The 26,905-nt window shown below is 31.7% G+C and overlaps 1 protein-coding gene across 1 annotated transcript in view; it reads right to left on the bottom strand.

Annotated features, from left to right (window-relative positions):
• The window catches only part of LOC115886990 (nitric oxide synthase-like), a gene marked incomplete at its 3' end in the record, with an annotated part of 232,626 nt that overhangs the window by 43,448 nt on the left and 162,273 nt on the right, over positions 1–26,905 (bottom strand). The gene's annotated exons all lie outside the window — the stretch shown is intronic.

The raw sequence follows: 26,905 nt of genomic DNA, 5'->3' as shown, positions 1-26,905 counted from the left end.
TTTATATATCCATTTATTTTACCCTCGAGCATAAAATAGAGCACAGTTTCTATATTTAGCTATAAGTTTCTATTTAAATATAGATGACATTCCTTGAAATTCACACGAATGCTGTTATATTCTCTATTCTTAGAGGGAGTGTTGTTGCCACCGTAATGACAAAATCTTACAATTGTATGTCATTTAATTATTATATTAAGGGCAAGTTGCTATACGAAAACTTATATTTGTAAAATACACACATAGGACGGAAATATAATAATATACAAATGAATAATTTCTACTTTCGAATTTTGTTGTTTAAATGAAAGCGTTAAGTAAACGAAATATTAAAAATATTATGAAAATAAATTTAAGAAATTCAATATATTTCTATACAGGGCGAATTTCCTACGATGTTCTCTATGGGTATCTCGGAAACTACTGGAGATAGAGAGTCGGTTAAATGGGGAAAGAATTGCAGTTTTGAGGGGTCTAACAGAAGTGCATATTTATGCATCTTTCAGATTTTTGAAAAAGTTCATGGCTTACTAGATATTTGGAAAAAAAACAAATTTTGGCTATTTTAAAAATCGTCCCTAATTCCATTATAATCTATTTTAGACAAAAAGTTTTCAGATAAAAGTTGTAGATAATCACATCCCTAATGAATTTGTGTTCTCCGATTTTTTCTAAAGCCTGTCATTCTTGACATATGACACAAACATGTGTTTTTTAAATGGAAACCATAGTTGGCCAAAACTTCATAAAAACCGCCATTTTTAAGCTTTTCGGCAATATAAGCTATAATATGTTTTTTCGAAAAATTTCTGTTATAGCGAATACATATTATTTTCGAAAAATAGCCAATTAGTATCATTTTTAAACAATTTCACATAGTTAGACATGGAAACAAGTTCAATCGTTACCCATTGGAAACAAGTCACATCCAAACAATTTTTGTAAATTAAAATTAACACAAATTGTAAATATGAATTTTTCAAATGAAGAAAAGCGTGTAAAAGTAAATGGACCCGTTATTGGTCCAAATTTTCTTGGCCATACGTTTTCGAGAATACCTTGACAAGTGAACGTTATTTACGTTTTTTAGAGAAAGGTTTTGAACACATGTTAGAAAAGTTAAATAATTTAGATACTTGCGCATCAATAGAGTGGTTCCAATATGACTTTCATTATGACACCCCCCCCCTCTACCATAAGCATAAGGTATTATAGGTTTTTTTAGAAAAATTACTGTGTTATAGCCAATTCTTATCTTTCTTGACTGATTTCACTTAGTTGGTATGGTATTCTTATTCTGTTATGATTTATAACTTATAAAAAGACAGAATATATTATTAAACGGTTCTTTACAATTTATATTACAAAAAGTAAAACTTAAAAAAATAAAATCACTAAATACACTTATGTAGTGATATATTTTTTTTAAGTTTACACAAAAGTTATTTTAGAAAATGTTCAAAAAATCAGCCATTGTTCTGAGTACGTAAATGCATATTTTTAAAACAGAATTACTAGATACGAATAGTCTCACAGAACGACCAGTTGACTTAATTAAACTTCTTCCGTACCGCCTCTTCGAGTGCCTCTCTTAATTCCTAAGTTCTTTTGTAAACCTTGTTGTTAACCATACCGCATAAAAAAATCTGTAATCTAGAAATTGCGTGCTGGCATCTCGTTGATTTGAAAAAGATAAAGTGGCCATTATTGTTGTTGAAAGAAACGAAATAATACATTTACTAATATATTATTTCGTTTCTTATTTCTATCTTTATTTAATTAAAAAAATAATTAAATAAATGAAATGAACAGAGAATAATAAATAAATACCAGCTTTTTCCCGCGACTTTGTTCGCGGACACCTCGAATTGTTCATACATTTCCTTCATGCTTTTTTCACGTACAACATTTCAAAATAAATAGATTTTTTTTATTTTTTAATTTTTTACACATTTTTTACTTAAAATCACGGTCCATATAACAATTTCAGGAGCATTTTTATCCTCTTTATCCCTTATTATGTATTAAAAAAAATCCAAAATTTAAAAAACCGTTTTTTACTTTTTCATCGCTTGTATATGACTTTTAGGTACACTTTGTTTACAAAAAAATATATATATTCTTGATTATACCGTTCTGAAATAAACAATCTTAAAAATTTTGAAAATTATTGAAATGAAAGTATTTCAAAGAAGTTCAATTTTGGCCTCAAAATTATTTTGAAATCTTGCTTTTTACAGTTTTTTTTTCAAATGTATCAATCTTTTTCTGTATCCTTCCATTGGTTCAAACTAATTATATATGGTTGAATAGAGGGTGGATGGCGCTCTTGAATGACGGGTTTTTGTTTCTTAATTATGTATAGGGTGTTTTAGAAATCGAGCCAAAATCAATATTTTGTAAAATCTGAAAAAAGAAAATTTCCAGAAAATAATAACTAGTGAAATATCCATTTACCCTCTATGGATAGATAGATATTGCTCTACTATGGTCCTATATAAACCGTATTTCTAAAATGAATAGCTTTAACATATTTAAGATGAAAGTTTTCAATTGTCGATTTTCTTAATATACCTACCCCCTTAAAAAACTGTTTTTTTTATTTTAATTTTTTACCTGAAATGCAATAAAAGACGTCAATATAAGAATTTTAAGAGCAGTTGGTAATACCCTCTTTATAGGTTATTTTTTATACCTAGAGGAATAATTTAAATAAGAAATATTTCTTGCATATTATTCATGACACTAAATAAATCCTTATATAAATTTTATACTTCTAAATGTTATAGTAAAAATTTTCATAAAGCAAACTTTCATACCCCATTCTACTCCCCAATGGTATAAGTTTCCTAAATTTGCTTTGTCCAACTAATTAACTCATGTCTTTTAAAGGAACCTTTGTGCCAATTTTTGTGTGTATAATTCAGCTGTCACGAAGTTTTACATAAGTTTTTACTAACTTTAACCATTTAGTTGATGAGTTTCAAAAATGTCTACTAATTGTTCTTCACTTAAAGATCCTTTCCCCAGAATTTCATACTTCTAGACCAGATAGTAAGGAATTTTCAAACAAACAAATTTCCGACATGATTTTACTTTTGAATAGGATGATTTTTCTAAAATCGCTTTGTCTAGCTAATAAACTAATATCATTTAAAAGAATATTTATGCATCCAAAACCAGGGTATAAACTAAAAACTTGATATATAATATAACTGACACATCAACATAGATAAGCATATAGATAAGTACATCACTGACAATGCCAAATAATTTATTTCTAATGGTAGGCATATTGTGTTAGGTGTTTCTCAGGTACCTTTTAATTCTTATTCGTTATACACAAAGAAATAGAGACTAAATGATAAAACATACTTCATAAACAATCTGCCTATCATTTAAAAAAAGAATCATTAAAATTGATGAAGCGGTCGCCGCGGGGTTATGGATGGATAATTTTCTCTCTGTAGTTTTCAATTTTAAATTCAAAAATGCCTTCATTTTCATACGAAAGCTGTTGGGATACATTTTGGAAGTCGATGCCACAAATTTCTCGCTACAAAGCTGTAATATATCTGAAATTGACAGCCGCCGTTCTATGCTGAGGGACTTTCAAACTGTTTACATTTCTGGTAAAATAAGAATGTTCATGAGTATTGAAAAGTGAATTTAAATATGGTGGTTGACCGGTTTTTTAGAAATTTGTAAATATTTGATATATTGATTAAATCCCATACAGCACACTTCGTCCCAGGGACGTACATTTTATGTCCATTTTACGTCGGTACGTCCCGGGACCAATTAGGGACGTACTATGTACGTATAAAAGTGTACGTACATAGTACGTGCCCCATGTATGTACTATTTACGTATATTGTAGGACTTCACAACGGACGTACATGCGAGTACGTACTACGTACGTATCTTGAAAATTTTTGACAACGCATTACAAAATGTTATTTAATTTTAATATCATGACTGGATTATTTTGGTCAGATATACCTAATAATAATGAATGGACTGGATCAGTGGATCTTTTCTAGGCTAACGTTAATTCAAGTCACTCTAACCTACCTCTACTTCTTTTATTAATAAATTTAACCTGACCGCTAAAAAAAATGATTTCCTAAATTATCCAATGACCATAATGCATGACAGCCTTTGTAGAAATCTGATAGGTTAAAAATGCAATATATTATGCAATCAAGCTGCTAAAACAGGAAGATTATGCAGTCCTATGTTTAAATTTCCCGCTAAGTTATTCGTTCACATTCGAGTCTTGTCGGAATAGGAAGTCGGGCGTTTTCTAATGGCGTTTTCGATTGGCAGAACTAGTGCGCATGTGCGCACTTAGTGTATTTCCATCTTTTAGTAATCAACATTAACAAATAAAAACAACAATACACTTAGTGCGCACCTACTCCGATCTACACTCCGATCCAGTTTTCAATTGTGTTGTGTGAGTGAGTGTCATGGTGGCCGTAGGTTGTTCGGTTTGTTTTTTTGTCGTTGCCTTCATTGCTCGTTGTTTCAATGTAATTTAAAGTTTAATAATATAATGTGGCGCAAAGATACTTCTAGCAAATATTACAAAAGGGCAAATGTTCAAATTAAGCGGTTTGAAAGTGCTCTTCAAGAGAGATGCTCCATACCCTAATCAAAATAGACAGCCTGCTTCATTTAATCAGGCATATTTCCTTCAATCTTGTAATGATCAACATAGCACATCAGACGTTCCAATTCTTGATTTACAGTTTGAAGATTCTCTGCCACATCTTAACATTAGCGAAACTGAAACAGATAACTCTCGAGATAACTTTTGTTGTGTATCTCAAAGTGGGGAATGATCAGATGAATTACATGACACTGCCACATCTAATGTGACTATTATATTTCACCTAGCATAGTCACAACCTCGAATGATTGAGAATTGGCTCATTCAATTTTTTCAAAACAGAGGCAAGAATTAGATATTTTAATACTTAGTTTTCTGTTCGTATTTTTTAGTTAGAAGCATTTCGAGAATAAAAAAATGAAATATCAACATCCAATAAAAGACAGACTGCGCTAAGATTGTAGTTGCCGGACCGAAGCCAGACTCACGGGTGTATCAAGACATAAGGAATGACCCTGTACCTGAGTTTTTATATTAATAAATATTTTAAGCTGACTTCCATTGAATTATCTCTAATTAAATTCCTAGGACGTATACGTTGTTGAAAAATGTACGTCCATAGTACGTACATTGTACGTACTTTCGATCATTTTACATCCAGTTTTGGTCCGGAACAGAACATAAAATGTACGTACCTGGATTGTACGTACATAGTACGTACTTTACCACATCCCAGGGACGTACCGGGGACGTACAAAGCGTTTAAAAATGTACGTCTCTAGTACGTACATAGAACATACCTGTACGTACTTGTATGTACCAGGGACCTGACGTTCGTCCCAACATTACGTACCAGGTACGTACATAGTACGTACCGTAGCTGTATGAGATGTCAGTATTTCTTGGCTTGTGGGAACTACACCAACTGGGAACTATACTTCAGCCAAATGCATTTGTACTTTTTATTCGCAGAAACTGTTTTATTATTTCTTTGCATTTACTTAACATTAATTTTTTCGTATTTATAAAAGTTCGCAACAAGCTCTGGAGAATATTGACTGACTGATTATAAAATGACCGGTTAACCTAATAAATGTCATCGAATTTATCAACATCTCCAACACAACTACAAAATAAAACAATAATTTACTACCATACACCAAAGCACTTTACTTTTAACAATGAAAGAACGTTTCGCTAACCATGTTAGCATCATCAGCAGATGACTAGAACTAAACTTTTACAGATTATAAAAACGCGCTTCCAGTGTAAAAAAACTAAAGTGTTTTAGTATGTGGTGGTAAATTAGTGTCTTATTTTGCAAGATCTCCATTGAGAACTATTATTCATACTAAGCGGTTATTATGCATATTTACCGGATTAATGAAATTTACTGTCACAAACACAAACAAAATCAAAAACAAAGTCAAATCACCTATTCATGTAGATTCCTATAGGTAAAGCAAAAGTTTTTTATAAATTACCTTAGCAAATTTGAAAAATGAAATTCTGTGAAAATTTAATGAGGTACGACGAATAAAAACCTAATATTAAACTTAAATTTATGTTAACGATCTCAAATTATATTTAATTATTAAACTGAAGTGAAATGAACTTAAGTGCTTTTCTTGCATAACATAAGAATATTTTCGCTTGATATTTTTTTATTAAAGCAAAAATTAGAATTCGTGAAACAACAAAAACGAACTATTTACGTTTTTGATTCGCCATTTTCTTCATTGTCGACAAGGAGAATATCTTATATATATGTTACGGTTAAAGTCCGATGTCCGGTTAATGTCGACCATTAACATGTTAAAGTTTGGGTTAGGTTATGTTTTTGGTTGTTTTGTTGTGTGTTATTCTCGAGATTAACCGGGTAATGTCGACATTAACCGGACATCGGACCTTAACCGTAACATATACAGAGAAGACCAGGCTACTAGTAACATAGCAAGTTGCCGGACGAATTTACGTTTACCCGATTTGCGTTCGTACTCGAGATTCACTGCCGGCTAGCCGGCTGGTCAGGCAGTATGCAGTTGCAGTTGTGCTTGGACGGGTCGGTCGTGACATACTAGGAATACGACGCGAGGAGTGCCGAGTATTTATTATTTTCATTTTAAGTGTTTACCTTCAGTTAAGGTAATATTTTATTATTTCAGTGTGTTTACAAGCCAAAACTAAAAATAAATAAATTCTCTAAACCCAAAAAAATCTAAAATATTACTCTAAATAAAAAAAAGTTATAACAAGTGTTCAAAAAGACCACCGTCTTGTGCTAGACAGAAGCCTAGGCGGTTGTAAAATCCCCGTCTGACATTGGCTAACATATTCGGGCTAATAGTTTGGAAAGCCTCTCGTATTTTTACTTGAAGCTCATCCAGATTATTAGCCCTATTATGACAATACACTTTGGATTTTACATAACCTCACAAAAAGAAATCATTGGGAGAAAGATCTGCTGATCTAGCGGGCCACAAAATAGTTCCATATCCACTAATTAAACGGTTGGGAAAAGCATTGTTCAAATATTCTTGAACAATACGGGCATTGTGGGCAGGGCAACCACCTTGTTGAACCCTGACATTGTGGAATCTTTCTCCCAATAACTCACGAATTCTAGGGACAATCTGCTGCTGTAACAAGTCCAAATACTTTGCAATAGTTAAATTAGGTACCCTCTACAAAAAATGGACCAATCATATGCTCCCCTACTAAACCACCCCAAACATTTAGCTTTTGAGGATATTGCGTACGTACCTCAAAATATCTGTGCAAATTTTCCCGAGACCAATATCGTACTTGTGTAGGGTTATGACGACTCAATAAAGGAAAACTTGATTCGTCGGTGAAAACTATACGCCGAATAAAGTTTTCATCTAAATTGGCCGTTTCCAGTACAGATTCACAAAACGCCATACGCCGAAATTGGTCTTCATGGAACATTTCTTGAGTTTTGTGCGCTTTATACGATCGGTATCCATTCTTTTTAAGAACTCTTTTAATCGTCCTACGTGAAGAATCTGTTACCTCAACAATTTGATTAAACGTAGGATTTTGGTTTGGTTTGGTTTGGTTGGTTCCTGTTCTTCATTAATCAACACATCAGGCTTTTTGTGTTTTTGTGGGGACACGCACCCATGTATTTCTAAATTATTAATAACACTTGATATAGTAGATGGTAAAGATGGAATTGGCCTGTTTGCAAAAGTTTGTGGAAAAATTGTTTGTATATCCCGATAAGACCTATTTTGGAAATACCATTTTACAATTTGAATTTTCTCACGAACTTCGTAAACATCCATAATTTTACTTAAAAAATAAATTTTACACGAGACTGTCGCGAGTATCTATGTATTCGTTTTGGCTATTAAAACACGAATAAATACAAATACTGAAACATTTTTATCACATATCTAACTATTTTTTATTTTATCGCATTTTTTCGTCTGCTTTTTATTCGGCGGACGCTAATTCGTCCGGTTCTGCCTATGTTACTACTACAGTGGTCCGGTCTGTATATCTATTATATTAAATGCTTACATTGAAATTAGAAGAACTATGCTAATAATAGAATAATGAACTTCTATGCTAGTTGAAACTACTAATTTATTCCACTAATTTTGAGGTTCTGAATGAAGTATTAGACATGCTCGTCATATGAAACGGCATTTGTATTCTTCTGTTTTTTTATTATGTTATGTATAATGATTTATTAATTCATAGGTAGTGAGAATTTTCAACTAATATTCTTCTAACAAATAGAATCCTTTAGTCTTTTAATTATGACTTGTGCAATAAATTTTAAGAATAATGACAAGAAAATAAAATTCAAACAAGACAATAAAATAAGAAATATATATTTGCTCATGCCCAGTACACTGTAATATGAGAAAAATTGATTTTTATGGTCGTATTAAAAATTATAAATATTATTATTTATTATCCACACACATGTAAGCGTATATAAGTGTCTCAACCTAACTATTATAGTTCTAACTATTATAGTCCTAACACTCCTAACTCTAGAGGTATATAATTTTACGTATTACCGGTATTACGTATTTTCCTGTACTAGATATAATTTACAAGTAACACATTCTGTTATGTCTTTTTTTTTAACAGAACTAGACTTGGTATCTAATTAACGGGTAAAGAGTAGATTTAAGTATGGTATAACTAAAGGTATATCAACCATGACAAAATTATTTTCTGATACAGTATTGTGACAACAGTTACACTGCTTATTCCTTTGTTTTTCAGTAAAGATTATTAAATATTACTTCAATACTTTCCTTAACGTAAGATGGTCATCTTATCTTACAATGTAGATACGAAAATATTTTATTCTTGCATTATGAAAGTTATGGCTAGTTTGGGGAGACATACCGCTTTACTTTGTTATAATCCTCTTTTGTGTTGTATTTTATTGGATCTCGTGACAAAACATAAAAATATCATATAAAATGTAACACCGAAAAATAATATCATACATATTTACATATCTTAAAATTATGTATTGAATTTTCGCGTATCTTTGTGAAAGATAAATTTACATAATTTTTAAAATTATAATATAATAGATACAAATTCAAGGAAAAAATAATTATATTTAAGGTAATTAGGGATCATTTTTTTTAAAGTTGTTACATCCTCTAATTTTAAAACTATGCATTATACCACCCATGCTTATAAGAACTTTTTTTAATATTTTTTTTATAAAGAGTCAATGAGTATCTAAACTCACGGGCAAAAAAAACGGCCACTAAAAACTAGTCCCAATTTCAATGTTGGATTTCTCGCCAACCACTCATTAGATTTTGATGATTTTTTTTAAATTGTAAATTAATTCCTTCTTAACGGATGTTACGTCAGAAATTTTTATTCCGAATTTATTTTGAGCATATACAGGGGACAACAATAAGACGAAGTATTTTGCCCGAACTTTGTATCACCCTGTAGGGTGTAGCAGCTGTAGTAGCTATTGCTAAATCAAATCACATTATAGCATCATATTTTGTGAGCATTTTGTTTTTTTAATCACGATATTATCTTTCTTGTTATTGGAGATACGCTGCTTTAAAACGAACGTCTCGGAAAAATGCTTCGCAGGCAGAAAGTTTTATGTATAAATATCCAGGCGAGATAGGCAAAAACGGATTTATGAGTATTTGCAATATGACAACAATGGTTCTCAAATTAAAAAATGCCATTATCTGTGACGGATGTTGCTCGTATTGTGGCTTTAATTGAGAATGGCCGAAGTCAACGTTATGTGTCCGATACCCTCCGAAACGCGATATGCGTCCGAAACGAGAAATTTCATCAGGCGAGTTGGTTCCGGAAGAAAATGGAAGACAAATGCAATTGACGACCGCTTTATTGTCCTGAATACTTTGCGAAATCTAGAATTACAGCATTTTAGAATCAACATCTGCTACAAGGCGTGCGTAGAACTCAAGTTAGTGAGAGAACAATCCAACGAAGACTAAAAGAAAACAGCTTGTCTGCAAGGAGGCCTGCCACAGGAATCCAGCTACTTCCAAGACATCGTCGAGCACGTCTTCAGTTTGCGCGTTTACATGTGAATTGGTTTGGTCGCGGTTTTGCCTGCAAAACATTTTTCTGAGACGTTCGTTTTGAAACAGCGTATCTCCAATACAAACAGAGATAATGTCGTGATTAAAAAAACAAAATACTCACAAAAGATGAGGATACAATGTGCTTTAATTTAGCAATAGCTGCTACAGCTGCTGCACCCTACAGGGTGTCACAAAAGTTCGAGCAAAAACTTCGTCTTATTGTTGGGCCCTGTTGCTTATATATGCTCACAATAAATTCGGAATAAAAATTTCTGACGTAGCATCCCTTAAGAAGGAATTAATTTCCAATTTTAAAAAAAAATTATCAAAATCTAATGAGTGTTTCGCGAGAAATCCAACTCTGAAATTGGGACTAGTTTTTACTGGCCGGTTTTTTTGCCGGTGAGTGACTTTGGCCAGTTAATGACATTAATTTTTTTAAAGGTTGCCATTCTCTTTAAATTAAAGCAAAGAATATTATAGTTAAATTTTCCCAAATTTTCAATTATTTCTTTGGCGAAGAAAAAACATAATATACGTGTTTCTGGGGTCGAAATATACTTCCTCTAAAAATATTTGCACTTATTTAAAACTCAACTTGTATAAAAGATGATTGTAAATTATAATATTTAACAGACGAATAATAATAATAACCCAGATAATAACTATTTATGAAAATGAATAGACAATTTAAACCAATAAATTAAAAGAAACCAAAGTATTTTCCATTTTAAATACTGAAATTTGAATTACGATGTGCTATTTTGAGTTTTAATAAATAATGAGTGATGGCAGAAAATTGGTAAATACATCTTCATTTTATTGGATGTTGCATTACAGAAAGGATTATTTATTTTTCCAATTACAAATCGACGTTTATATTGGAAATTATCGGGCAAAATGCGCGCGAGCGACCTTTTTCAGATATTATCTCACATGACGTACCTAAGATAAAAACGTTTTCTTTCTAAAAAATTTCCGGAATTATGTTTTTTCAACCATTAAATTTGTTTTTAAAATGCTCGTTTTCTATTTCTTGGATTGGAAGGTAGGGTTCCGATTTAATCAAATATAAAAGATATTTCAGTATTATTGAGAATGAAGAAAGAAGGGGAAAGAAAAATGAACGTTTTTTCTTCAATAATTCATCTTATTTTAATTTTACTTTGAGTTGTTCTATTGAATCACAAATATCATGTACAAATGGTGTGTTTAACTAATCGGTGTGTTTAAACTTAAAAGGTGCTGGTGGCTTAGAGATACAGTTCTCGTGTTCCAATAGGATAGAAAAATATGATATTTTGGTATACTCAGCCTTAAATGAGTACACGGGTTTCAAATCCTAGTGCTTATCTTCTGAATATACTGCTACTGACGGCTCTAGAATAGCAATCTGTACTCAAGGTTATTATATTAAACAGATTGCCTCGTAACTTTGGACTAATCACAGTAGTTGGCGCGATTAGGTCAGCTAATGGGATATTTAAAATAATTATTAACAAAACGTTTAATAATAAGAACAATTGCACAAGTTTATTTTTCTATAAAATCTTTATTTATTTTCTTCTAATTTTTTAATACTTGTGTTCGAAAAAAATAGTTTATCGAAACCTAGTAATAATTTATTATTTGTTTATTATACATACAGGTTGTCATTGAAATGGTGTAAAAAATCGGTGGATGATAGTGCTCCTAAAAAGAGTAAAAAAAGTTTCTATAAGTATAGGGCGGAAAATGCATATTAAGGGAGTTAGGGTCACTAAAAGGGTGAATTTAAAAAACGGTTGTTTTGAAATTGTAGGCTTAAAAAACAAGACAAAATTTCGAAAAAAATCCTCTGCCATTAATTTTGAACTTAAATCAAATGGTGATACTGAAAAATTATTTGGAAAAGCGGAAAGGATAGTTTTTGCAAGGGTATGGGGTTGTTTCGTGAATAACTTTTTTGAGGTTATTTTTTTTGCAACGTGGGTTCACTTTTTGAAAACTACATACTTTTTCCTACAAAAAAGGTACTATTGTTGTACTTCGCCCAGAGCCATGGTTTTCGAGAAAATTATAGGCAGAGAGTTTGCTCTGATGAATTTTTTACACTATTTCAATGACACCCTGTATACATCATGCAGCAAAAACAATACCGAACATTATAGGCTGTTATAGGTAGGAATGATATATATATTTCTAAGGAAAAATTGATAAATAATTAAAAAAAAATATGTTCTTCATCAATTATAATACGTTAGGTACACTAAAACTAATAAAAATAGTCTATCCACTAAACTAAACAAGTCGAAAACTGCTGAGTAACATATGATGACGCGCAATATGGCGGCTAATGTCAAGTTACGAGGCAACCTGTTTAATTTAATAACCATGATCTGTACCTTGTTAGTCCCAAGGCGTGTAAATGCTATATAAGTGAGACAATTGTCATATTTAAATTTTAAATCATGAGTTATGTCGTGATGCTACCACAGAAGTGCTGGATCATCATATTTCGCCTATGTAACCCGCAGCACGTGTCACCGCTGCGGCTCAGACAATTTATTAGCTTAGACATTTTCTCTAGTAGTTTAGACAACTTGTATTTCTCTTATTAGTTATTGTTCAGGCAGATGTCATTTTAAAAGTTGTAATTTTAATCAATAAATATTTTTAAAATGAATTTGGCTGTTCTAGTTATTTAACTGGCGCAGTCGGTAGGATGTTTTTGGGATTCTAGCGTATCGTACGTTGAATTTTTCGTTTAACGATCAACCAAAAACTGTCCAAAACAGAGTAGTGTTCAAGAAAGAAGATTTTGGTCCACCGAAGATTGGTCTTCAGAACATCAACTCTACAGGGAATTTGAATAGCATCGTCGAATTTCCACCAGTAATTTGGGAAGACAGCATCGCTAACCAGAGACCTGATTTTTATAGAAAAAGAATGGCCAAAATACTAATGTAAGTGCAATTTTTAATTTAATGTCTGACCTCGAAAATATTATAAATAATTTACAAAATTTAAATTTAACGCCTTCAAGTGACCCTAGTGTACCTAATAATTTAAGAAATTTTAGAGAAAATAATTTAATTTTAAACGTAAAAATGTCTTTAAAACCAGAATATCTAAACTGTGTTCCGTTCTTTGACGGTAACCCAAATGATCTAAATAGATACTTAGTAACTTGTCAGAGTCTAATTGATAATTTTTATATTGCTGCTGAACCACAGAATTTTCAAAATACTTATTTACTTAACTCGTTGATCGGAAAATTAACGGGAAATGCAAAATTAATTGTTAATATACACAGTGGCGGATACAGAGGGGGGCCCATAGCCCCCCCCCCCTAAAACCTATAAATTGGATTAAATATTAGGCTTTTGGAATAAAAATGGCGTCCTAAAAAGCATATTCTACATTACTTTTTATTTGGGCCCCCCCTAAAATAAATTCCTGTATCCGCCCCTGAATATACAGAACGTTAAAACTTGGGACGAGTTAAAAGACACTCTGCGACGTAATTTTGCCGATCAAAGAGATGAAGTATGCCTTAACAGAGATTTGGGTATGTTGCGACAAAATCCTAATGAAAAACCCAATTAATTTCACGATAGAGTTCTCCATATACTAAATTTACTGTGTTCGCAAATTGATTTACATGAATTAACAGAAACAGCTACAATTTTAAAAAGAAAATTGTATAATGAACTTGCCTTGAAAACATTTTTATCGGGGTTAAGGGAGCCTCTTGGTACAACAATACGTTGTATGCGCCCCCCAAATTTAATGGAAGCCCTACAGTTTGTGAGTGAAGAACATAATATTCATAATTTACAAAATTCAGGAAAATTTATGCCTAAACCTCAATTGTCTAATAATTTATCTAACAACAGTACAAATAGTTTTGAATATCATAACGTATTTTCTAATAATTTTAGACCTAACTTTCAGCCTAATTTTAATCCATTTAATCCTAATACGCATAATAACACACAAAATTATTTTGCACAAAAGCCCCTGTTTCCCTCACAGCCTATTCAAATTAGGCCTAATGTAAATCAACAACCGCAAGAGTTTTTCACCAATTCGCAAGTTTTTGGAAAACCAAATTTTTCTAGACCGAATCCAAATTTGCCACAACCTAGTCCCACGCCTATGAGCATTTCAACAAACCAAACATCTAATAGATTTAGGCCGAATAACAATCCTAATTTTAATAATTCACGACCCACGCCTATGAGCATTTCAACAAACCAAACATCTAATAGCTTTAGGCCGAATAACAATCCTAATTGTAATAATTTCCGTCCGCCTCAATTTACCTTTGAGGAACTACATAATATCAAAATGGAAAATGAACAAAAATCTCAATCTGAAATTCAGAGTGATAACTTCGAAAACGAGTATGAAACTGATTTTTGTTATGCAGAATATTTAAACGATTTTTCACAAGAACAAGAAAATGAAAATTTCCTCGACAACCAAAAATACTTAACACCAGAAATTATTTCCTTTAATATGTTTAGCCCTAGTGAGTTACCCTTTGTAATTTTTCCAGAACAAAATTTAAAAATACTTATCGATTCAGGTTCAACTCAATCATTTTTAAATCCACATATTGCAGAAAAATTTTATTCACAAAATATTATTAAAGATCCATTTATAGTGTCAACGGTTTTTCAAACATCGGCACATCAATATAGTGCAAATATTTCTATTTCAAGAATATTGAACTTATCTAAAAAACAAAAATTAAAATTCTATTTATTCAAATTTCATAACGTGTTTGATGGACTTCTAGGACTTGATAATTTGAAACTTTTACGAGCTAACTTAGATGTTGAAAACGGATTCTTGTTAACACCACACGCGAAGATAAAATTACAGTATCATCGCACTGAAACAAGGTTGAACTGTATTACTGTATCGCCACGTGCGGAGCAGGTCATTGAAATTAAAACAACTATAAAAAACGGTGAGACCATAGCACCTTCTCAAAAACTGCATAATTGCGAGATACCGGAGTCTTTAACTATAGCTCGAAATGAAAAAGTTGTTACAACAATTCTGAATAATACCGACGATTCTATTCCTTTAAATTTTTGCGAACCAATCGAAGCCGAAAAATTTGATCGCCTTTCTATTGAAAATTTAAATTTTAATAATTTCGATGAAGAAACCCCCGAAATATGCCAAAAGACAAAATACGAGCAACACCCTGTAAAAATGATAATGAAAATAACACCTACACCTACACAACCATTCGAAATATTATACTTAGACACTTATACTCTCGAACAAGGAAAATTCTTAACGATAATAGATAGTTTCTCAAAATACGCACAAGCGTACGCAATACAATCAGCTTTGAGTACAGAAATTGTCGATAATTTATTATCCTTTTTCTCACATCATGGCGTACCAAAACAAATTGTCGTTGATGATGGTACAGAGTTTAAGAATACTGTTGTTACTGAATTATTACAGTTGCATAAAATTAAAATACACTTTTGTTTTCCAAATCACCCACAATCTAACGGGGTTATCGAACGTCTACATTCAACTTTGTCCGAACATATAAAATTATGAAACACGAAAGGCTTTTTAAAAACACCTATTAAACAAAAAATGGTTTATGCTATTTTAGCGTCCAATCATACTTTCCATTTTTCTACAAAATTAAAACCAATCGATATTATAAACGGCCATATAACTTCTAATGATTCATTCGATATTAAAATTGATCAATTACTTTTAAACTATTCTGTAAATGAACGTAAGGAAAAATCGAAATTGCTGCATTCACAAATCAATGAAAATTTAATTAAGCAAAAAGAAAAAGTTATTTGGAAAATAAATAGTAAAGACCGTGACAACCCAGATTTATTTGAGGTAGGTCAAGAAGTTCGAGTCAAGAAACATATCCGACAAAAGAACGCAAGAAAATTTGCTAAGACCAACTCAAATCGTATCTCTGAACACGAAACGTAAAACCGCAACAACAGAGTCTCGCAATAAAGTACACCTAAGTAATATTAAAAGACCGCTTAGAAAAACATATAGTTTTGATTAGTAAATAATTAATTTACAAAATTTTAAACAATCTATAACTTTATTTTTACTATGAGTTTATTAAAAAGAATATCGTTAGAAAATATTTTACTGTCTGAAAAGATTATAAAAATTAGATGATTTATTTTATTTACAATGCTTATTACTTATTTATTACAGATGTACCAATAGTACAACCTTATATTTTATTACAATAGAACATAAGGGTCATTTTAAGGTTATCATTCAAAAATAGAAATATCTTCAATCAAAAAAAAAATAAATTGCACTTCACCTTTTCTAACGAGCCCTGTCAAGAAATCTCTGAAACAATTTGTTTATGCTAAACCAATGAGCTTACAGAAATTCCAGAAGACATCCCTTGTATTGTCAGTTTGTCGAACATGCCAAAATCTACAGCAAGAAAGTGTCAACAAATCGAAGTACACTTTTTGCCAATCGATCATCAATCAACTAGACAAAAGAAATCCATGGATACTTTCGACTTCATTCAACAGAAGTATCCAGCATGTGGACTTTAATAATATATCCAATATTATTTATTTGGTGCGGCTACCTTCTATTCAAATAATTAGATGTACTTGCTGCATGAAGAAAGAAAGGACAGAAAAGACCCCAACCATTCAACTACCCCTCCAGATGGTATAGTTGACTGAATAGTCTTCGGCGGGAGGAGTTATGTCGTGATGCTACCACAGAAGTGCTGGATCATCATATTTCGCCTATATAACCCGCAGCACGCATCACCGCTGCGGCTCAGACAATTTATTAGCTTAGACATTTTTTCTAGTAGCTTAGACAACTTGTATTTCTCTTATTAGTTATTGTTCAGGCAGATGTCATTTTAAAAGTTGTAATTTTAATCAATAAATATTTTTAAAATGAATTTGGCTGTTATTTAACTCATGACAAGTAAATAGCAGGTAGAGACGAAAAGTCCTAACTAACCTAACCAAACCAAACGAAACCAAAGTACACTAAAACTAATAAAAATATAGTATATCCACTGAACTAAACCAGCCGAAAACTGTTGAGTAACATAAGATGACGCGCAATATGGCGGCTAATGTCATGTTACAAGGCAACCTGGTCTCTAAATATTTGGGATGAAAATTATCGTGTTGAAAATAATTAAACATGTTGAAGATAATTATTTTATTTGACTAAAATGATAAATTTCGGTACATTTTTTTTAATTAATCATAATTTTTTCTGGAAGAAATTATGATCAAACAGCTTTCGTTGAACTTTTGACACAAAACATTTCAAATTTATGATTTCGCTATTGTTGGCCACATCAAATGGATATATGTCATAACGGCGAGTAGATAGAATTGTCGACCCCCCTTTTTGATACGAGTAGTATTGATTGGTTTTATATAGTATAATAGTTCTGGTATAAAGGGCAAGTTTTTTGAAACTAAAAATATTTGAAACTACAATAAGGAACCTATCATTAACGAAATCCTGTATAATTCTCATCTTTCCACTCACAAAATTCTCTTTGATTATATTGATTTGTTAGTAGTTAGAGCTAGTTGTTCTGAGCAGCGGCAGGTGGCTGTTCAGAACTGACCCCAACTGAGGAGTGAAGCAAAACTCCATCGGTTGGGAACCAGACATCAAACGGCAGAGTGGTAACCACAGAAAGGCGTTTGAACAGCGATGAGGAAGGCAAGGGGAAACCATCTCATTATATTTCCCTAGTATAATCATCATGACAGATACACTTAAAACAATGGCCCTTAGTCCCCGGCAGTCCCTCAATGGACAAAGGGTGCGAAGATTCCCCGGGAGGAAATTGAAAATTGGAACGTGGAATGTTAAAAGCCTTGGCCAGGCTGGCAAACTGTGCAACTTAACAATAGAAATGAATAGACTGAAAGTTAATATCTTTGGAATTAGTGAAGTCCGATGGCCCGGTAGTGGTAAATGCATAAAACTAATGGAAGAACATTTTACCACTCTGGTAGTGACGATCAACAAAAGCATCCAAACGGTGTTGGAATTTTGGTAGACAAAGAAACAAATAAATCCGTTACAGGTTTTGTACCCCTCTCAGAGAGAGTAATGATGATACAGTTAGAAACATCAAAGATACGAACAAATATCATTCAAGTGTACGCCCCAAATGCACAAAGTGAATACAGAGAAATTGATGAATTTTAAGGACAAATGGAACAATTATGGAAGAACATTAAAATACACGAAGTGACAATTGTAATGGGAGATTTCAATGCCAAAATCGGTAGAGGAGGAGTTGTGGATGTCATTGGAGAGCACGGACTAGGACAGCGTAACGAGAGAGGAGAGAGGCTGGTTGAATTTGTCAAAGAGAAAGATATAGTAGTGACAAACACCTTATTCAAACTACCACCAAGAAGATTATACACGTGGAGATCACCACAGGACCCAAAAGATAAAATATTAAGAAAACAGATCGACTATGTCATGATTAATAAACGATATAGAAATAGCATACTCTCAGCCAAGACATACCCAGGGGCAGACATGGCATCGGATCATAACCCTGTAGTTGCAACATTCACACTAACTTTAAAACGTATCAAACAGTCCAAGAAGGGTATCAAAATGGACGTCACAAGATTAAGAAACAGTGAAACTAGATCAAGGGTTGAAAAAACGACTTACAGAAGAGTTGCAAACATCACACAGTAGAGATAAAGGAGACATAAACATCGAATGGAGAGAAAATTAAAGACACAATTCTTAAAATAGGAAATAAAGATATGATACCGTACTGCTAGCAGAAAGTATAAAGGACCTGCAACGAATGGCCCAAAAAGTGTATGAAACAAGTATCCATTATGGCTTGAATATGAACCTTAATAAAACAAAATTCATGATATTTACCAAAACACCAAATCAAAATACTCAACTGATCGTAAACCATCAGATAATAGAGCGAGTCTATAAATATAAATATCTAGGAACCCTGATCAACGACAACAATGATTACTCATCAGAATTAAAAACGAGAATTGAAATAGCACGTAACACCTTTATTAAAATGAAGCAATTCTTTTGTTGCCTCTGTAAAATACGAATGCTAAGATGCTACATATTTACAATAATGCTCTATGGTATAGAAGCTACCACTCTCGATGTGGCTTTACAGAAGGGTACTCCGGATATCATACGTTGACAGAATTACCAATGAAGAAGTCTTACGAAGAGTCTCAAAAGATCTAGAATTTTCTCAAGAGGTGAAAATCAGAAAACTCCAATATATGGGCCACGTAATGAGAGGCACAAGATACAAGCTTCTACCACTAATTATTCAGGGTAAAATAAGAGGGAAGAGAAGCATAGGAAGAAGACGGATATCGTGGCTTCGAGAAGAGAATGGTTCAACTTGCCGAGAATGGTTCAACTGTACATCAAACGACCTGTTCAGGGCAGCAGTCAACAAAATAAAATTAGTCATGATGGTCGCCAACCTTCGCAAGAAGTCGGCACCTTAAGAAGAAGAAGATATTGATTTGTACGCCAGGAATAATTATTAGATTAAGTACTTATGTTTTCTTTAATCACAGAAAATAAAAAGGATTACCAAAAAAAGGACACATCAAAAGTTAGTATAGTTGAAGATGGAAATGTATTTATCATTTCATTATTTTCTAAATATATATTACATATGTTACATAGTCTATACATTGACTGGATAATTCAATTGAGGTTATCTAGTCAACCCACACACAGGTAAAAGTAACAAAAAGATCAGTGGGTACGAATCCGAAGAGGATTACAATCCCCCCTAATGAGAAAGGACGGAAATAAAAAAGAGTTGCTTTGTACCAGTGCCCGTGCTATACGCTTTGGACTATCGCAAGGGTTGACTATTAATTTTAAGATTTGATTGAAATTAAACCTTAAATTTTAAATTGAGCTGGGCACGTCTCCATTGTTCCGTGGTTCTCCGATTTGCTTGTTGAGCGAAGAATGTTCTGCCTTTAAATTTTTAGCTCTATGGTTCTGCCTATAAAATTGACATAAAATAAAAAAAACGAGAAGAGTCATTTGCTAAAGACGTAATGTAATGTTTCTAGGACCACTTGCTGTCACAATTTAGAGAAAATGTAAGATTAATTTTTACATTATACACAAGAAATGGAAGCTTATTTTCAAAATTTAAAAATAAATTTTATCCAAAAATGTTATCAAAAATATTTAAAAAAACGAACAGGCTAAATTACCGCATTATGCCGGCAGCATAGACAATTGACTTACAAAAGAGTGATATTAGATGGTTTTATATGACATGAATACCGCCGAAAAACGAGGTATATTTTTCAAGTACGGCTAGATACATAGAGAATGCCGCCGTATACTTCTTTAAAAACTAGAAATGCCGCCGAAATTATTTTACCAAATTTTATGTGTTATTGTTTTTATCAACGTACATTCCGCGATTGAGTACATTTGTAAAAACAAAACTACACTGTGCATACATTGCAAACAAAAATAAACATTTTTGACATGTTTGGTGCAAAATAAGCAAGAAATAAACATTAACTTTGTTATCACCTCATCGAAATGCAAAAATAAAGATTATGTTATCATTTCGAAATTAGTTCCTCAGAATGGAGAGACTCAAAACAGTAATGATTTGGCGGTCGGTGGACATTAAAGTTAGATATTAAGCTAAATCTAGCTACAGCTCTAGCTACCTCTTTGATTGCTTTGGTTTCACTCTTTTGTTTGTTTTTTCTTTTTTTCGTTTTTCTCTGTTTGATTAATGCACATCTGGTGGCTTGAATATTTTGATTTTAAAATTGAATGTTTTCAAATTTTACAATTATCAAATTACAACGACAGCTCAATTCTAGTCAAAAAATGGAAATGCAAAGATATTAGGTTGTGACTTAGGTGTCATTTGAGGTTCAAAATACAATATGACGCCGTTGGACGACATTTAGAAATATCATGCCGACGTATAACCGTATTTTTTGGTATATGTTACGGTTAAGGTCCGATGTCCGGTTATGTCGAGATACCCGGTTAATCTCGAGAATAATACACAACAAAACAACCAAAAACATAACCAAACCCAAACATTAACCTGTTAATGTTGACATTAACCGGTCATCGGACTTTAATCGTAACATATACACTACAATACCGTCAGCGGTTGTTTAGTTAGTGCGTAAATAATCCATTTTTTTAAAACTTAAAATATGTTTATCGAATGTTTTATGTACTTAAAGTCAAATTAATAAATAAATCCGATTTTTGTTTTATTTAACATAAATTCTGAATGAGTTTACCGAAATTTTAGATGCACATGCTTCGGGAAGTGTTTAAATTAATTTTCAAATATACATTTTTTAAAATTCCTTTTAAGGGTAAAAGAGAAATGCAAAAAGTAAGAAATAGGTACTCGGAATTAAACGAGTGATCTTTGTAAATGTTGCTTTACATGCAAGCGCCAATTTGGAAAGTAATATCCTGTATGAACTGGGATTTAATAGACTTCTTTTTACTTGAAGCAAATTGCATATTATCGTGATATTTTGATTCGCTGTTCTATTCTTTTTAATCGTTGTTAGATAACATCCGTTTTCAAGGATTCTAGAAGCCCCTTAATAGTTTTATTGATATCTTCCTTTTAGTAACTTGTATTATCATTTATGGCTCAACTTTCGTTTAGCTGAAATCTGTTATATAAAAAATGACTTTATATATGCGTTCTAGAAGGCGTACTTCTACAAATATACAAAAATTTTCCTGCGGAAATGCGTCATTTTCATTTTTCGGACTTTAGTATAGCCGAAATCTGTTACATCAAAACTAGTCTTCCGGGTGTGTTTTAGACATTTTTCTAAACATAAAAACACAAAAAAGTGTCTTCGGAAATTTTTTATTTTTATTTTACATAAAAAAATGCTTTGACTTTAAAATAGCCGAAATCAGTTACATGAAAAATGAACTTATATTTGTTTTATACGAGCCATTAGGAGTAAAGAAATAGAAAAAAATTCCTACGGAAATGTGTCAATGTCATTTTGTGCACTTTGTTTTTCATACATTTTTCAGTTTAGAAGCTTACGGGACCCTGGAGCGAATAGGGGTGCTGGGTGGGGTAAAACATCTTTCGGAGGAATAACAATTCTTGTAGAATAGATAATATAGGTTCTTGTAAACCTATAAGTATCGCGGAATGTTGCACTTATTCTTGTTTTTTTTTATTAAAGCTTTACGTAAATAGGGCTGATTCAAAACAAAAAATCATTGAATCATGCAGTTTTTTTATATTTTAATAATTAACTGTGATTTTGTAAAAATATTATTAGATTGGTTAGAATTTGGGTTGCTTTGGTTAGCTTTTCTTTGTGGAGGGTGTTGAGCTGTGGTTTTTATATTTTAATCAATAACTGTGATTTTGTAAAAATATTATTAGATTTATTATTAGATTCGTTATCAATTTAGACATTTTTAAATGATATTTTTTGGTTCAAAAGCGATAAAAAGATAATTTATTATGCTTACAAAAATGGAAAATGAAATTTTTTTATTTTCCTGAGTTTGTAAACACTTCTAAAAGACAAAAAATATTTATTTTTATATAACTGATTTCAGCTATTCTACAGTCTATTAAATTTCCTCAGAAAATGGATACAGTTTTTTTCCGCAGGAAAATTTTTATTTTTCTCAATTCGTGAATGCTTCTAAAAGGAAAAAATATATTTATTTTTTATATAGCTGATTTCAGCTATTCTAAAGTCTAATAAATTTCCTTAGAAAATGAAAACAGCTTATTTCCGCAGGAAAATTTTTGTGTTTATATGTTCAGAAAAATATTAAAATTAAAACGCAAAATGTAATTTTTTTATAGCAGATTTCAGTTATTCTAAAGTGCGAAATTTGGAAATTACGCATTTCCGCAGAAAAATTTGTGTTTTCCGTGGTCCACAGTAGCTTTTTAAAGATTTTTTTATAATAACTGATTTCAGCTAAACGATAAAATTTATTATTCCAAACACCCTGGAATGTAATCGGGATGGCGTGAAATACATAGCAAAAATTTCTGATTTCTGTCGTATACAGCGCTGCGGTCGGAATTTTATGAAATCAACTAAAATGCACCAAGCCTATACTACTGCGAGCCAATTCAATTTATAATAAATATTTCAAAATTATTTTAATTTAAATATTGTTTATTTTATTAGAATGTAGATCAATAAAATACTCTTTGAAGTTCCTGTATTGTTTCTAATTCTTTTTATCTTCTGTACATGTTAGTGACATATTTTTTTAGAATAAAACAATCCCACATACTTTATGTACCATAAATTGTAATATCTATTATACTGTTAGGTGCCAACAAAATTCTTTGTATTATTTCTCTTAAAACAAAGAGTATGAAAAACGTATGAATGATGAAAATGCAAAACATGTAAAAAATATGTTATGGAATCCTTTTCAAGTATTTTAGCTTTGTTCCACCTGTGGAGAGCTAGGGGCGGTTTTTTTGGCACAGGTCTTATTAAAATATATTACCGATAAACCGCGTGTGTTACAACAATAAAATTTAATAAATTGTAATGAGATTATGACATTTTTATTAACGCGTCATTTTTCAATGCTAGAATAGTAAAAAAACTATAAAATTTGTTGCCAATTGAACATTTTTATACAGGGTGTTTCAAAAAACCTGTGCCATCTCTCGTGGGGAGATTCCTTACGTAAAAATTAGCTTCTTTTCATATCAACATAGGTCCGATTCTGCTTTGTTTCGTAGCTACATGGTGCTAAAGTCTTAATATTTTTTCGATTTATCATTATTTTCTTCCAAGTACTTCTAGCGTTTCAAATGAAATATTGAGTGTAGAAGTTACTATAAATACGGCACACTTTAAATAAGGGGTGTCGACATATTCACCAGGGACGTGCATATTGTTTATCGCCGGAATATTTTTCTAATAACAGTATGTACGCCACTGACTTTTCTCTTGTTAGCGAAATAGTGTAAGAAGTTTAATGCCGATTAAAAGTTGTCTCTTAATATTTTGTCGATTTTGGCCTCCTTGATGAGATAAACGCTACTTTACTGATTTGCCTTGATCCAAGTCTAATAACAACAAGTTTTAAATAAGTACTCGTTGATTCCTCATTAAAAAATATGAAAACAAGTTCGTATAAACATGGGTATGGAAATGCATAGTTTTGGAGTTACAGGTTGTTAAGACTTTTTAAAATTAGATTTTTTGTAATAAATACCATTATTTTTTTATTTGAAATTGCTGTAGGTTAGACTAATAGTAATAATAGTTAATAATAAACTGGTAAAATATATAGTTTATTAATTTTATTTTTATTTTAATTGTATTAATTGTGATTAATAAAATTGCGTTTATCTCATCAAGCAGGCCGAATTCGACAATGGTACATGTCTTTTTAAACAGCCTGTATCATTTAACATTTTTCAATCAATATGACTGCATTAAATTTTTCTGCAAAATGCTTTAAATAATTGTTTAAGGTGCTATATTTAATTTGATGTATTCAATATTGGAACATAGGAGAGCAGTGCCAGTTATCAATGCTTAAACGTCATGTCGACATTAGGAGTAACTGTTCTCATGATTGAATTGTTCTGCAAAATTCATGCCAAAACCACTCAAGCAAAAAATCGTTATTTTATAATTTAAGATATGGAATAATAAAAACACACGAAAAACTTTGTCAACTCATTATGAAGGTTCTTCAATGTCAACCTCAAGCATTTTTTGTATACAGGGTGATCCCTGTATTTCGAAAAAATGTATTCGGGAGACTTCGGCAGCATATTCTGCAGATAAAAATAAATAAAAAAGTTCTTATAAATGTATGTCCTAAAATGTTTCGGAGATACATCATCCATATTTGAATGAGAATTGGTGTGTGGGAATTTTTTGACATGAGAAATTATTGAGAGAAATTTGATTTTGATCAATATGACTCCTACTTGTAGAGGGCACCACCTACATATTTTTTTCCACTGTCTTGAAGAGTAATAAGTTTTCGTCCGTACCTGTATAAAACTATAGAATAAAAAAATATACGAGGTTTTTTACGTAAAAAAAGTTTCTTGGTCAAAATCGCTACGAGTAATCGTTCTCCAGATATTTGGAATCGAAATTATTAATACCTGTCATAATTGACACAAATTAAACATGCTAACTAAATAGTTATTAGACTGAAATAATAAATTTGAAATATTTTTGTGTTAAAAGTTCAACAGAAACTGTTTTATTTTAATTTTATCGAAATAAATATAAAAAAGTTTCCAAATTCATAATTTCAGTCAAATCATTTTTTTTTTCATTTTGCTACAAATAACTATCTACTCAATATGTTTAATTTTTTGTCAATAATGACATGTATTGGTACTTTCCATTCTAAATATCTTGAGAATGGTTGTTCATAGCGATTTTTTCTAAGAGAGATTTTTTTCGTGGAAAATGACGGAAATGTATATTTTTTCAGCCATTAGTTAACAGGTAAGGACGAAAAGTGATTACTATTCAAAACAGTTAAAACACATATGTATATAGGTGGCGCCCTCTACAAGTAGCAATCATGTTGAGATCGAAAATAAATTTGTTTATATTAAAATGTTAAGGACCAGACATCAATTACTAAAAACATACATTTATACAAACTTTTTTATTTATTTTAATCTATATGACATGTTGGAGAATATGTTTTCGAAGAATACAATTCGGACGACTCTGTATATTTTTTTGCGGCATATACGGCCGTATCTTATTTTTACGTTAACTTAGAAGTTAGATTTTTACGCAGCTTCAAGGAACTGTAGCAGAGCCTATTTTACCATAAGGCCCATAAGGCCCGGGCCTTGGGCCCGGTGGTCTGGGGGGCCCGTTAAAGGTTATAAAATATTCATAATTTCTTGAATTTTATTGGAAAAGAGGGCCCGAATTTTTGCTTGGGCCTTAGGGCCCGACCAGATGAAAAATAGACCCTCAACTGTAGACCTTAATATATTGTTATAATTTCAACTCGATACCTCCACGCGTCCCCGAGATAAAGGGTCTTGGCAGACAGACAATAAAGTGATCCTATACTATAAGGGTTTCGTTATTTCCGTTAGAGGTACGGAACGCTAAAAAGAAGAGAAGAAATTAAAACAAGAAACATGTTTTTTGTGTATAATTTTCAGCAATTTTTATATTTAAATTACATAATTTTAGTGAATGTTGTAAACATATAGCTTAAAATAGCTATACATTTTAAATTAAAAATTCATTTAATCAATTTCTATAAAAGACAACATTATTTAGATATCAATGAAAAATTTATTTTTGGATTCAACACACTCAAATTAAAATAAATAAACGATCGTGCATTCGAAAAAGTTACGTTTTGTCGTATATTCGCGTCTTTTTCAACGCTATTTTCAGCTAAAAGATTCTTTTGTCAGCGTAAACATTAGTAGTGGCTTAGTTAATGTTAGTAATTTATGGGTTGTTGAAATTGTACCTATGCTGTTATACCCTGCACCTATTGTACACAAAACATGAGAATATGAGCAGCTAGTACTGAGTAAGCTGTGTTACTGATAATCTAAAAAAATATAAAATTACCTATTGAAATTTTGATGTGCGGCTAACATCGGCAGATA

The sequence above is a fragment of the Sitophilus oryzae genome, unplaced genomic scaffold (assembly GCF_002938485.1).
Source record: "Sitophilus oryzae breed Bouriz unplaced genomic scaffold, Soryzae_2.0 scaffold_54_pilon_pilon, whole genome shotgun sequence".
Classification (NCBI taxonomy): Eukaryota; Metazoa; Arthropoda; class Insecta; order Coleoptera; family Curculionidae; genus Sitophilus; species Sitophilus oryzae.
Note: the sequence above shows the minus strand (reverse complement) of the source record. Positions and strands in the feature narration are given on the sequence as shown.